Here is a 13,181-nt window from a genome sequence, read left to right on the forward strand (position 1 = left end):
TGAAAGCTTTCGTCATTTCTTGCTTAGGTTTCGCGCCAAATTTTATACATGACTACAACGTCTATCCGCGCGAAAATTCAAGCAACTTTCCACTGAAAGTTTCGCATTCTGCCAACTCCTAATCTGCGTTTCGGTTGCCTTTGTGCGGGTTGTTTACGATCCAATACAGACGGTACATGTAGTCACACAAGACCAGACAAGACCAGTTTGGCTGGACATCCGTTCAAGAACCGAATTACGAAATTGAAGACCTAAAAAATAACGATTTACGAAGATGTAACGATGGATGGCGCGTTTCTGATGAAAACCCTATCTCTTTTTCGGACGGTGTTTGCGAACGCAAACACCGTCCGAAAAAGAGATAGGGTTTTCATCTGGTGCCTAAAACCAGCGCCTTAGACCGCTCGGCCACCCTACCGGTCGATCGCGTTCGACAAATGCCACATAAATTAAGAAGAAGGCAAGAAGATTTCGGCTTTTCTCCTAAAACCCAGTGCGTGCCTATGGCAGCAGATAACAGCCAATGTGAAGCTAAACAGGCCAGCAACATTAGCGCATAATCACCTCAGCTGACATTTTCGTTTTTCATTATATGGTTATCATTTTTCTTATTCGAAAATCACAGTCTTCCTTGTCCTGCTATCTCACCACGAGGAGAACGTTTCTTTTATCCATCTCCTCCGATTACAAGTATTGATTTAAAGAATAGCACGGAACAAAGCCGAGGCCATATAGTCGCAGGGAATTAATTACTCGTAGTCAATCTCTGCGTCAAAGGCTTGGCTACTACACGAGAACTTTATCCGTTGTGTTTTCTAAGTATCAGTCAGCATGCACAGTTAAAATTTTGATAACGATAGAAGCAGTTGGTAGGGTGGCCGAGCGGTCTAAGGCGCTGGTTTAAGGCACCAGTCTTTTCGGAGGCGTGGGTTCGAATCCCACCCCTGCCAGTTAATACGTTGTTTTGCGTCGATGTATGCAAATCAAATCGTCGCTTTTTGTCGATTCGTACAAAAATGGACAAACAATAGAGAGGTTGCGGCGGACGTTTTTAACGCGAAAACGTGTAAGTCGGACGTTCAGCGTCGCCTTCCTGTAAGCCTAGAAATTTGACAATGATGTTTGGAACGTCAGTAGAATCATGCTCGACGTTCTAAACGCCATTGTCAAACTTCTAGGCTTACAGGGAGGCGGCGCTAAATGTCATTTTCGCGTTTAAAACGTCAGCCGCAATCTCTCTATTGACATTGCTACGTTTGCTCAATGCGTTTATTGTAATCGATTCGCGCTTAGAATTTCTGAAGCAAATGCGAGCTTTACACGTTACGGCGGAAAACTGAAATAACAGAATCGTTTGCAGACTGTTTCTGCGCGCTTTGCATCAGCGTTTGTTAAACATGACCGTAAAATAGAGCAAAAGTTGTAGTACAAATAAGGTGGAGGGTAAAAAGAAAGCTTTGCGTTTCAAAATTGCGCAAAAATCTCATTGGCAGGGGTGGGATTTGAACCCACGCCTCCGAAGAGACTGGTGCCTAAAACCAGCGCCTTAGACCGCTCGGCCACCCTACCGGTCGATCGCGTTCGACAAATGCCACATAAATTAAGAAGAAGGCAAGAAGATTTCGGCTTTTCTCCTAAAACCCAGTGCGTGCCTATGGCAGCAGATAACAGCCAATGTGAAGCTAAACAGGCCAGCAACATTAGCGCATAATCACCTCAGCTGACATTTTCGTTTTTCATTAGATGGTTATCATTTTTCTTATTCGAAAATCACAGTCTTCCTTGTCCTGCTATCTCACCACGAGGAGAACGTTTCTTTTATTTACCTTTCAGAAAATTAAATTTCCTTTTTTAACAAACATAACTGAAAATTTAGAAAACAATTAAACATATACATATACAAGATTTATGCCTTATATTTTACAATTCCGACAAGTTGTCGGTATTTAGTCAAAAGAAGGTTGCTTGTCTATCTAGCCTTAACGTTAGAATTTTCTTCAGAAAGGTCTTGAGTTCCTAAGTAAGATTTCTGTTTCGTTTAAGTTTTATAAGTCTGGGTTGGGTGTATTACAGAATTGCTGGTATAGTAAGAAAAGTTCTGTTCTTTCTCTCTCATCTGTGGCAGCCAAAGTGATTTAAATTTTGTTCTTTACCGCAGTTGCAAGCTGCAGTGTCTTCTGCCAATTCTTTTTAGGTTGTCATTACTGCTGCAGTGTCCAGTATATAACTGGTTGCTTATAAAGTCAACTGAAAGCCATGGTAAATTTCTTATTCGTTCTTCAATACTCCGCAGGAAAGAACGTTTATTAGTATTCGGCCATCTTTCTTGCCACTCTTTGTTTCATTCCTTATTAGCATTTTAATGTTTAAAATTAGAATTTTTCATATGTTTGCCGTAGTCTGTTTTAGCAATTAACATCTTCCTCACCTTTTGTATCAGGTTCGCACTGTGGGCAAAAGCGGCTCTAGACAGAAAATTTCGCTCTATCTAGTAACCATGAGAATAGGTTTTAGATTAAAAGTAATCGCAAAATATAGTCAGGTGATAGTCTGCATTACGTCGTGTCGTGGGATACCCGATTGACCAATATGTTAAAATTTTTAAAATGTGCTGTTATTTTATAATTAATTTTTAAACAAAATCATTAAAAGGGCCATTAGGAGGCAGTCTGCTTAGTAGACTTTTTTATAAACTAATCTCTTTATCGAACATTAAAAATCGTCGAAAATATTAAAATTATTATTAGTGTTGCAACGATTAGTATATTCAGCCTCAGGCCGAATAGCCGAATATACGGCCAGACTATTCGGCTTGATTAACGGACGTACGAAAATTGGCGCGCAAACCTCATTATTGCAAGGACCCTGCTCTCTATTGGCCCGCTGTCACTACACTTTGCCAATCGCGTTAATTCTTGACAGTTGTAGCGGACAGATAAGAGCGTCATGGCAGTACAATCGACCTCCCTATAACACTGTTGATTATTCCGTTTTATATGAATTCTATGTTGTATTCTTAGATTTTACAAATACGTGGGCTGTTCACAGCCCGGCACACGTACTGTTTTTGTAAAATCTAAGTGACTCGTACAACATGGAATTCATATAAAACGAAATAATCAACAGTGTTATAGAAGGGTCGACTGTATGTGATAAATGATGATATCAAGTGTGGATAACAATGAAATGACCTACACATGTAAATAACGGGAAAAGAACAGAGAAAGACCACAAAGTGAAAAATGTGAAAATAAATATGAAATTGAGTTGATAACATAATCGAACAAGTCGAGGCAGCTTATTTGCGCGAAATTCGCGGCCGTCAATGCCAAACAATTGTTGTCATAGACTTCGGAAAGCTAAATGCTTGTAATGAAAGTCGCTTAGCATGCACGGGCGAAAGCCTGGGGCCGTTCGGGCTACCAAGCTGTCTCGAATCTGTGAAATCATAACTGTGACTTATACCGTCGTCCTATCTGTCTCTTTTCTCCGTTATCACCAGGCTGAGTCACGTAATTGTAAAATGGGAACTCTACGACGGAAAAGTGACGAATCGAAAGTATCGTGAGTGCGTATTATGATGTATGCATAGGCATACGTGGACTAGAGCGATAGAGGAAAGAGAAAGGGAAAAGCAAAGAGAGCGCTTAAAAAGAAGGATAGACAGGGGTCTCCTCAGATGTGCGACGATTCTCGAACGAATAGGAGCGTACGTGTGCTGATTTTTGCAATTATAAATTGTGACTAATATTTTCTTTTTTATTTTGTGAATGTTATAAGTTATAAATAAATATAAACAAACAACACTAACCCGATAACATTAAATCTAAATACTAAAATGATTAATTTACTGTTTAAATTTCTTACTCCTGTTTTTAGGTATTCGGTATTCGGCCGAATACCGAATAGTTTCATAGTACCCGAATATACGCTACATCACTAATTATTATATATAATAAATTGATATTTTATTATAATATTCAAGGAATTTTTGCATTAGAAATTTACAACTTAGATTAGAATATGAATATTTCTTAATTAATGTAAGTTGTTCCCACAAGATTCGTTTATTATTATTATTATTTTTTTTTTTTTGCAGAATGGATAATTTCAAAGAATTGAAGACAAGGCGCAACCTCGGGTCATACCGATCCCGAGGATAGCGCCTGGTTTTCGCCTCGTGTGATACGGGTGCTTCCGAAAGATGCGAAGGAGGAGAGCGGACAGCGCGAGTCGTATACACCCGATGTCAAAGGGTGGTGGTAATAACTCCGGACGACAGTACTTCGTCTGTTGTCCATTATCTGGAGCGGTGATATTCTTAAATTGCAAAATGGACGGTCGAGACACGGTCACGTAACACGGGACTCAACAGAAACGAGTTAGAAGAAATGGTAGAAAAATGCATCGAGCGTAAAAGATCTTGGTAGAAAAGATTGTTTTTCTGCTGGAAAACATAAACCTTTATTCTGTCGAGGCCTTCTTATGCCCATTTCGACTTTCCATCGAACGTGACACAGCCACCGGAAGTGGGCTTTCACCTGAATATGACACTTTCATCCGGAATTGATTTTTCATCCCGCTACGACTTAATCAACTGGACTCGACTTTCCTTTCCGATAGGGATTTTTTTCTTTGCCCAATTTACGGACATACTTTGACGCCATTCGAGATTCGTTCTTGTACTTAGGTTAAAGTGCATAGAACATCGACATTGTCGTCTATCGTGTCAAACGTGAGAACGAAACATTAAGCAGTGTTCACGTGTGTAATAAAAAACTGTGTTCTATCTAGTAACCATGAGAATAGGTTTTAGATTAAAAGTAATCGCAAAATATAGTCAGGTGATAGTCTGCATTACGTCGTGTCGTGGGATACCCGATTGACCAATATGTTAAAATTTTTAAAATGTGCTGTTATTTTATAATTAATTTTTAAACAAAATCATTAAAAGGGCCATTAGGAGGCAGTCTGCTTAGTAGACTTTTTTATAAACTAATCTCTTTATCGAACATTAAAAATCGTCGAAAATATTAAAATTATTATTAGTGTTGCAACGATTAGTATATTCAGCCTCAGGCCGAATAGCCGAATATACGGCCAGACTATTCGGCTTGATTAACGGACGTACGAAAATTGGCGCGCAAACCTCATTATTGCAAGGACCCTGCTCTCTATTGGCCCGCTGTCACTACACTTTGCCAATCGCGTTAATTCTTGACAGTTGTAGCGGACAGATAAGAGCGTCATGGCAGTACAATCGACCTCCCTATAACACTGTTGATTATTCCGTTTTATATGAATTCTATGTTGTATTCTTAGATTTTACAAATACGTGGGCTGTTCACAGCCCGGCACACGTACTGTTTTTGTAAAATCTAAGTGACTCGTACAACATGGAATTCATATAAAACGAAATAATCAACAGTGTTATAGAAGGGTCGACTGTATGTGATAAATGATGATATCAAGTGTGGATAACAATGAAATGACCTACACATGTAAATAACGGGAAAAGAACAGAGAAAGACCACAAAGTGAAAAATGTGAAAATAAATATGAAATTGAGTTGATAACATAATCGAACAAGTCGAGGCAGCTTATTTGCGCGAAATTCGCGGCCGTCAATGCCAAACAATTGTTGTCATAGACTTCGGAAAGCTAAATGCTTGTAATGAAAGTCGCTTAGCATGCACGGGCGAAAGCCTGGGGCCGTTCGGGCTACCAAGCTGTCTCGAATCTGTGAAATCATAACTGTGACTTATACCGTCGTCCTATCTGTCTCTTTTCTCCGTTATCACCAGGCTGAGTCACGTAATTGTAAAATGGGAACTCTACGACGGAAAAGTGACGAATCGAAAGTATCGTGAGTGCGTATTATGATGTATGCATAGGCATACGTGGANCAGTTAATATGTTGTTTTGCGTCGATGTATGCAAACCAAATCGTCGCTTTTTGTCGATTCGTACAAAAAGAGACAAACAAGAGAGAGGTTGCGGCCGACGTTTTTAACGAGAAAACGTGTACGTTGGACGTTCAGCGCCGCCTTTCTGTAAGCCTAGAAGTTTGACAATGCTGTTTGGAACGTCAGTAAATCATGCTCGGCGTTCTAAACGCCATCGTCAAACTTCTAGGCTTACAGGAAGATGGCGCTGAACTCCGACGTACACGCTTTCGCGTTTAAAACGTCAGCCCCAACTTCTCTATTGACATTGCTACGTTTGCTCAATGCGTTTTTTCGTAATCGATTCGCGCTTAGAATTTAAGGTTATCAAACAGATTTCTGAAGCAAATGCGAATTTTGCACGTTACGGCTGAAAACCGAAATAACAGAATTGTTTGCAGACTAACTGTTTCTGCGCACTTTGCACAGCGTTTGTTAAACATGACCGTGAAAAAAAGCAAAAGTTATAGTACAAATAAGGTGGCGGGTAAAAAGAAAGCTTTGCGTTTCAAGATTGCGCATAAACCTCATTGGCAGGGGCGGGATTCGAACCCGCGCCTCCGAAGAGACTGGTGCCTAAAACCAGCGCCTTAGACCGCTCGGCCACCCTACCGTTATAACGCGTTTGACAAATACCTCATCAATTAAGAAGAAGCAAGAAGGTTCTGGCCTTTCTCCTAAAACCCGGTGAGTGCCTACGGCAGCAGACAACAGTGAACAACGTGAGGCTAAACAGGCAAACAACACTAGCACATAATCACATCAGCTGACATTTTCGTTTTTCATTAGATGGTTATCATTTTTCCTATTCGAAAATCACAGTCTTCCTTGTCCTGCTATCTCACCACGAGGAGAACGTTTCTTTTATTTACCTTTCAGAAAATTAAATTTCCTTTTTTAACAAACATAACTGAAAATTTAGAAAACAATTAAACATATACATATACAAGATTTATGCCTTATATTTTACAATTCCGACAAGTTGTCGGTATTTAGTCAAAGGAAGGTTGCTTGTCTATCTAGCCTTAACGTTAGAATTTTCTTCAGAAAGGTCTTGAGTTCCTGAGTAAGATTTCTGTTTCGTATTAAGTTTTATAAGTCTGGGTTGGGTGTATTACAGAATTGCTGGTATAGTAAGAAAAGTTCTGTTCTTTCTCTCTCATCTGTGGCAGCCAAAGTGATTTAAATTTTGTTCTTTACCGCAGTTGCAAGCTGCAGTGTCTTCTGCCAATTCTTTTTAGGTTGTCATTACTGCTGCAGTGTCCAGTATATAACTGGTTGCTTATAAAGTCAACTGAAAGCCATGGTAAATTTCTTATTCGTTCTTCAATACTCCGCAGGAAAGAACGTTTATTAGTATTCGGCCATCTTTCTTGCCACTCTTTGTTTCATTCCTTATTAGCATTTTAATGTTTAAAATTAGAATTTTTCATATGTTTGCCGTAGTCTGTTTTAGCAATTAACATCTTCCTCACCTTTTGTATCAGGTTCGCACTGTGGGCAAAAGCGGCTCTAGACAGAAAATTTCGCTCTATCTAGTAACTATGAGAATAGGTTTTAGATTAAAAGTAATCGCAAAATATAGTCAGGTGATAGTCTGCATTACGTCGTGTCGTGTGATACCCGATTGACCAATATGTTAAAATTTTTAAAATGTGCTGTTATTTTATAAAATCATTAATTGAAGTTGAAGTAATTAATTGAAGTTGAAGTTGATTAATTGAAGTAAGTTGTTCCCACAAGATTCGTTTATTATTATTATTATTTTTTTTTTTTGCAGAATGGATAATTTGAAAGAATTGAAGACAAGGCGCAACGTCGGGTCATACCGAGCCCGAGGATAGCGCCTGGTCTTCGCCTCGTGTGATACGGGTGCTTCCGAAAGATGCGAAGGAGGAGAGCGGACAGCGCGAGTCGTATACACCCGATGTCAAAGGGTGGTGGTAATAACTCCGGACGACAGTACTTCGTCTGTTGTCCATTATCTGGAGCGGTGATATTCTTAAATTGCAAAATGGACGGTCGAGACACGGTCACGTAACACGGGACTCAACAGAAACGAGTTAGAAGAAATGGTAGAAAAATGCATCGAGCGTAAAAGATCTTGGTAGAAAAGATTGTTTTTCTGCTGGAAAACATAAACCTTTATTCTGTCGAGGCCTTCTTATGCCCATTTCGACTTTCCATCGAACGTGACACAGCCACCGGAAGTGGGCTTTCACCTGAATATGACACTTTCATCCGGAATTGATTTTTCATCCCGCTACGACTTAATCAACTGGACTCGACTTTCCTTTCCGATAGGGATTTTTTTCTTTGCCCAATTTACGGACATACTTTGACGCCATTCGAGATTCGTTCTTGTACTTAGGTTAAAGTGCATAGAACATCGACATTGTCGTCTATCGTGTCAAACGTGAGAACGAAACATTAAGCAGTGTTCACGTGTGTAATAAAAAACTGTGTTACACTATTGTTTAAACGACTATAACTAACAAAGGCAACTTATAAGTTTTATTTGTAAAACATTTCACCACAGAATAATGTACAGAATAAAGCATTTCCACGTTGAATTTTAACCAAATACACTTTGCAGTCGATGTGTGTTTAAACCGGAATTATAATTATTTCAACAATTAAATTTGTACTTGGAATTTTTACGATTGTATATAAACTTTTATATTTAATAGCTGTTGTTGGCCCTTTGGCAAGGTAGCCGTTAAGGGTCATTTTACCCGGTTTGGGGCTGTTTTTTGTACAAACGGTTGTTTTCTTTTGTTCCCTCCCATGGAGGATTGTCTATACCCCCATTCGGGTTGTACATTCGCGCGTGATTGTTTGTTGAGCTCCAAGGCAAGTCAGCCGTAATGGGGCTCCTACTGCCTCAAAACAGGGGCAGTTATACTGTATTCCACTGTATTTTGGCTATTTGTACTTTTGTGTTTAATAAATGGCACTCGGCAGGTGCTCTGAGATGTCATATTTCACTCTAACCTTCTATCTACCCTTTTTCTTCTCTTCACTCTTCTCACTTCTTCTACAACTCTTCATCTTTCCTTTTCCAAGGCTATACCTATTGGTGGTGGCCTTCTAATCCTTTAGTAAATGTAAAATGTAAAATGTTGATGGGATTTTAGTGTGGATCGTTCGCTTTCAACTTCAAAGGTTGGATTTTTTATTCCTTAAAAAATCCTTTGGTCACATTAGTAGTATGAATAAAAATGAAGATCCACTCTTCCTCCGCAAGGAAAGGGGCTTTGGACAACGAAAACTCTGATAATGAGTAATCATTGGCATTTTTGGTCTTCAGAAAAGTCATCCCTGTTATACCACCGAACACAAATCCTACTCAAACCATAACTCAACATCCTACCATCTGCTGGCAATAAACACTCAGATTTTTTCTTTAAATCATACCTATAATATTTAAAACCATTCATATTGTCAGGGACCGAAAGGGGAAAGAAATAACTATTATAAGAGATATATCGTTATCATCTCCATTGTCGTTTGGACTGCCGAGCGGTAACAGTCAACGACATGTGGGAGCGGTTGAATCGTAGATCTATGCCTCGTTTACAAACAACACAACCCGTTTATTAGACAATTAACTTACAATAAAAGTACTATAGTCACGAAGGATTGAAGTCCTTGTATATTTCGGCGCGTAGTCTTCGAAAGAAGAGGAAAGTCCGGAGACGAGGTTTCTTATCGCTGACCGGGTTTCATTCTAAGACCAGTTCTCGAACAGGAAACGATGTCCGGTGAATGCAGATAGGAATTTCCGAAGTTTCTCTCAACGAAGGTCTATAATCGGAGGACACATCGACAAAGGACGAAGATGGAACCTTGCGGGAACACCCCAGCGAGGGACATAGCCTCGCGGGACGCTACGGCAAAGAACGAAGTTGTCCGTATGGCCTAGCCCCGGGCTTAAATATCTTGTGGTCTCGCAAATCGTTACTTTATTGGTTAATTAATTGATTAATCCTCTTTCTCAGTCCTCGATTGGCCTTTCTGCTACCAGGTAAAATTGGACCAGATCGGTTCCCGAGAAAGACGATTGTTCATGAATACAATTCGATACGGTCTTTCGTTCGGTGTTGAACGAACTTTAAATACTTTGTACCTTAACTAACATTTCCTTTTTTGTTTTTGTTTGTCTTGTCTTATAAAAAATTTAATTTACTAATTTTTCTTCTTTTTTACCGCGTGGTTTTAATATTAAAATAATTTTATTTTTCCTCTTTTCCTTTTTAGTTCCCTTAATTTTAATTAATCGCGAAGATCAAGATTCGTTTTTGTTTGTATATGTGATTAAAAGAATGCTTTTCATCCCAGCCCAGGGCTTCACAAAATTAAATTTCTTTTCACCACTGAAGACATGAATTTCCAATGTGTAATCGTATTTGCTTTTACAAATTGTCATTTCCTTGCTGCAATGATTGTCAATTTTGATTTTGTTTTCGGTAAGTCCAAACTAAGCATACGTGACTGTGCATACCCTTTTCACTGAAGATACCACTAATAGGAAGTTCGAAATCAGAACTTTATTTGCAGAACATTCAGTTTAGGAGACAGATCTAACTATTCTTGCTTTACCTCTACCATGTATGTGTTAATTTCGATGATCTTTCACCTAAATTCTTCTTCCGTAATTTATAGGCTCTCAGTAGTAATGGTATGGGCCATACTGATCACAAATCTTAATTTTATTTTAACAAAAAGTTTAATATATCCCGTTTAATTATTAAATTTTTTATTATAAAATTAAGTTGTGCTGATTTTTAGTAATAATTTTTAAAATAAAAATTTGTTCGAGTAAATTAAAACACAACAATTTGAAATAATATAACACCAAAAAAACGAAATTTGAAGATTGAAAGTTGCAATCATGGAAGCATATGGTTTTACTACTACTTACGACGGTGATAGAATTATTCTGTTTTTCCTCGTTTGTACAAGTCTTTGGATACCTGTATTGTTGCGGTAAATAATTTTTCTTTCGATATTCCCGATAATTTCCCATTGTTTTACGTTATTTGAAAGTTAACAACGAAATATGGAAAGGAGATGAAAAATTTGGTTTTGTAATTGTTGACGAGGACAGAAGAATTAGTGAAGTTAGTAATAAATTATATTATTCGTTCGAGGAATGTTCAGAAGTTATGAACGAAATTTATATAGAAAAGAACAAAAAGAATATATTAATTTTTAGGGAGATAAGTTGTGGATCAAAGCATTATAAATTTACTAAAGTTTATAAAATCGATTGATATATATTTCAAACATCCTAGTAACTATAATCGTTGGATCCTCGCAATGCGGAAAGACTATACAAGTGGGAAGAAAAATTATTCGCAGCAAAATTTACGAGAAGACATTTAAAAACAAGGTTCTATGGTGTTATTCTGTATATTTACCGTTTTTCACGAGGAAAAATATGTTACATTCATGTATGATTTACCTGAATCCGTGCAAGGATGAGATTTAGTAATAATTGATGATTTGATGAACTCGGTTCATAAACTGCGTTCTTGTTTACAACAGAGTCTCGTCATTATAATGTAAGCGTGATCCTTATAATGCAAAGTTTGTTTCCAAATAAAAAAAAAATAGAATTATGAGAGACATATCTTAAAACACGCGTTATTTGACTTTACTTTAAAATAATCGTGATGAAAATCAAGTAAGTTGTTTGGGAGGCAAGTTTTCGCTGGTAAATGCGACTTTTTTTATGGACGCATATAAAAAAGCGACAGAAAAAGAATTTGGTTATTTGTAATTGGATTTTCATCCTAAAACGAATAAGAAACTTTCTGTGAGATTCGTGTTTTGCAGACGAATAAGATGTTTTTTGGATATACTTACCAATAAAATGAAGAACGTAAAGAAAAATTATCGTATGTTAGCACTTTTGGCCAAGACTACTACTACTCAACGAAGAGCAATATTGAAAGAACCTACTCCCGATCAAATTAAAGTTTTGTGTGAAATACGCGATAATTTGCGGAGAGGAAATATATCTGCTGATGTTCTTAAATTACCAAAATATAAAAAAAATATCAGGAAATTAAATGAAAAACATGTTCCTTTAAACACTAAGAAAAGAATTTTAGTTAATCAATCTGGTGGATTCCTTCTTCTTCTACTGGTTCCATTATTATCTATGGCAGGAGGGCTAATTGGTAAGGTAATAGGGAAAAGAATCTAATGGCAAAGCAAATGGCTCTTGTCCCCCCGAATTGTTGTCAGCATATCAAAAACCTGAAATAAGAATTGGTAATAATATCAACGAATTACTTGAGACCGGTGATTTATCCGATGCTTGTAAAGCCAAATTATTAAGTCAATTGATTTCAAGGTAAGAACAGTTCATGCGCCAAAAGAATCTGTCAGAGTATCTGTTGTATCCGACAAAATCGAAGAAACAATGTCAACCCGAAGAAAAAGTTGTTGATGATGGATTTATTAAATTATTTTTAAACGCTAACCGATGCTAACCTACAAATGGCAGCTTTTCAGCACGACAGTTACTCCTACAGAGAAGCCACAATCGCAGGCGTGCCCTTGTAAAGTTGGCTATCCAGAGGAGAAGATGCCATTTAGGAACTAACTTTGGACAATTCACAAAAATTAAAAAAAAATTTTTTCAATAAAGTTTTTTTTTAATATTCAAAAACAAAGAGGTTTTCCGAGTTACATTCTGGCCGGAAGAAAAAACCCACGGGGTTAAACAAATAATTCTATCCGTACCTCAATTACATCAAAAATATATAGCATATTTAATTGATCAGTTGAATCAAAGTCAATACAGATGGAATTTTAAAGGCGAATTAACAATCGATGGTAAACCTGTTTTGGGAAGTCATATAGTAGACCCAAGTCTGCTATATGACTTTGGGTCTTAGAGTCCTTGCAAGGACAGCAAGGTCCTTTGGATCTTGTTGGATGTTGCCTTACTGTTGATGTTTGCAAAGGTGCCCTAAAACAGTTCAAGTTTCAGGGTATAAAAATAGTCCACTACTGATTAAATATAATAATAATAATTTACTGATATGATAATGAATAGGAAATTAGCCAGATAATTATTTATCGCACTATAAACATACATGAAAATAATGTTTATAATGTATGCAAACATAAAAATAGTTAAAAGTTTTCAGTTTGACAATTTTGTGTTTAAATTTATTATTTGCAATTTTTAATTCCCACTATTATAAAATTATTGGAATT

General features: G+C 37.5%; 3 non-coding genes across 3 annotated transcripts; 1 reads left to right on the plus strand and 2 right to left on the minus strand.

Moving 5' to 3' along the window:
• Positions 1-868: 868 nt before the first annotated feature.
• Trnal-aag lies at positions 869-950 on the plus strand. Its single transcript has one exon. It is a non-coding gene; the product is annotated as a tRNA-Leu (tRNA).
• Positions 951-1,487: 537 nt separating this feature from the next.
• Positions 1,488-1,569, minus strand: Trnal-uag. The gene has a single exon. It is a non-coding gene; the product is annotated as a tRNA-Leu (tRNA).
• Positions 1,570-6,476: 4,907 nt separating this feature from the next.
• Trnal-uag lies at positions 6,477-6,558 on the minus strand. Its single transcript has one exon. It is a non-coding gene; the product is annotated as a tRNA-Leu (tRNA).
• Between the last annotated feature and the right edge of the window lie 6,623 nt (positions 6,559-13,181).

This window comes from Centruroides sculpturatus, unplaced genomic scaffold, assembly GCF_000671375.1.
Source record: "Centruroides sculpturatus isolate CEXI.00-Female unplaced genomic scaffold, Cexi_2.0 scaffold768, whole genome shotgun sequence".
Taxonomy (NCBI): Eukaryota; Metazoa; Arthropoda; class Arachnida; order Scorpiones; family Buthidae; genus Centruroides; species Centruroides sculpturatus.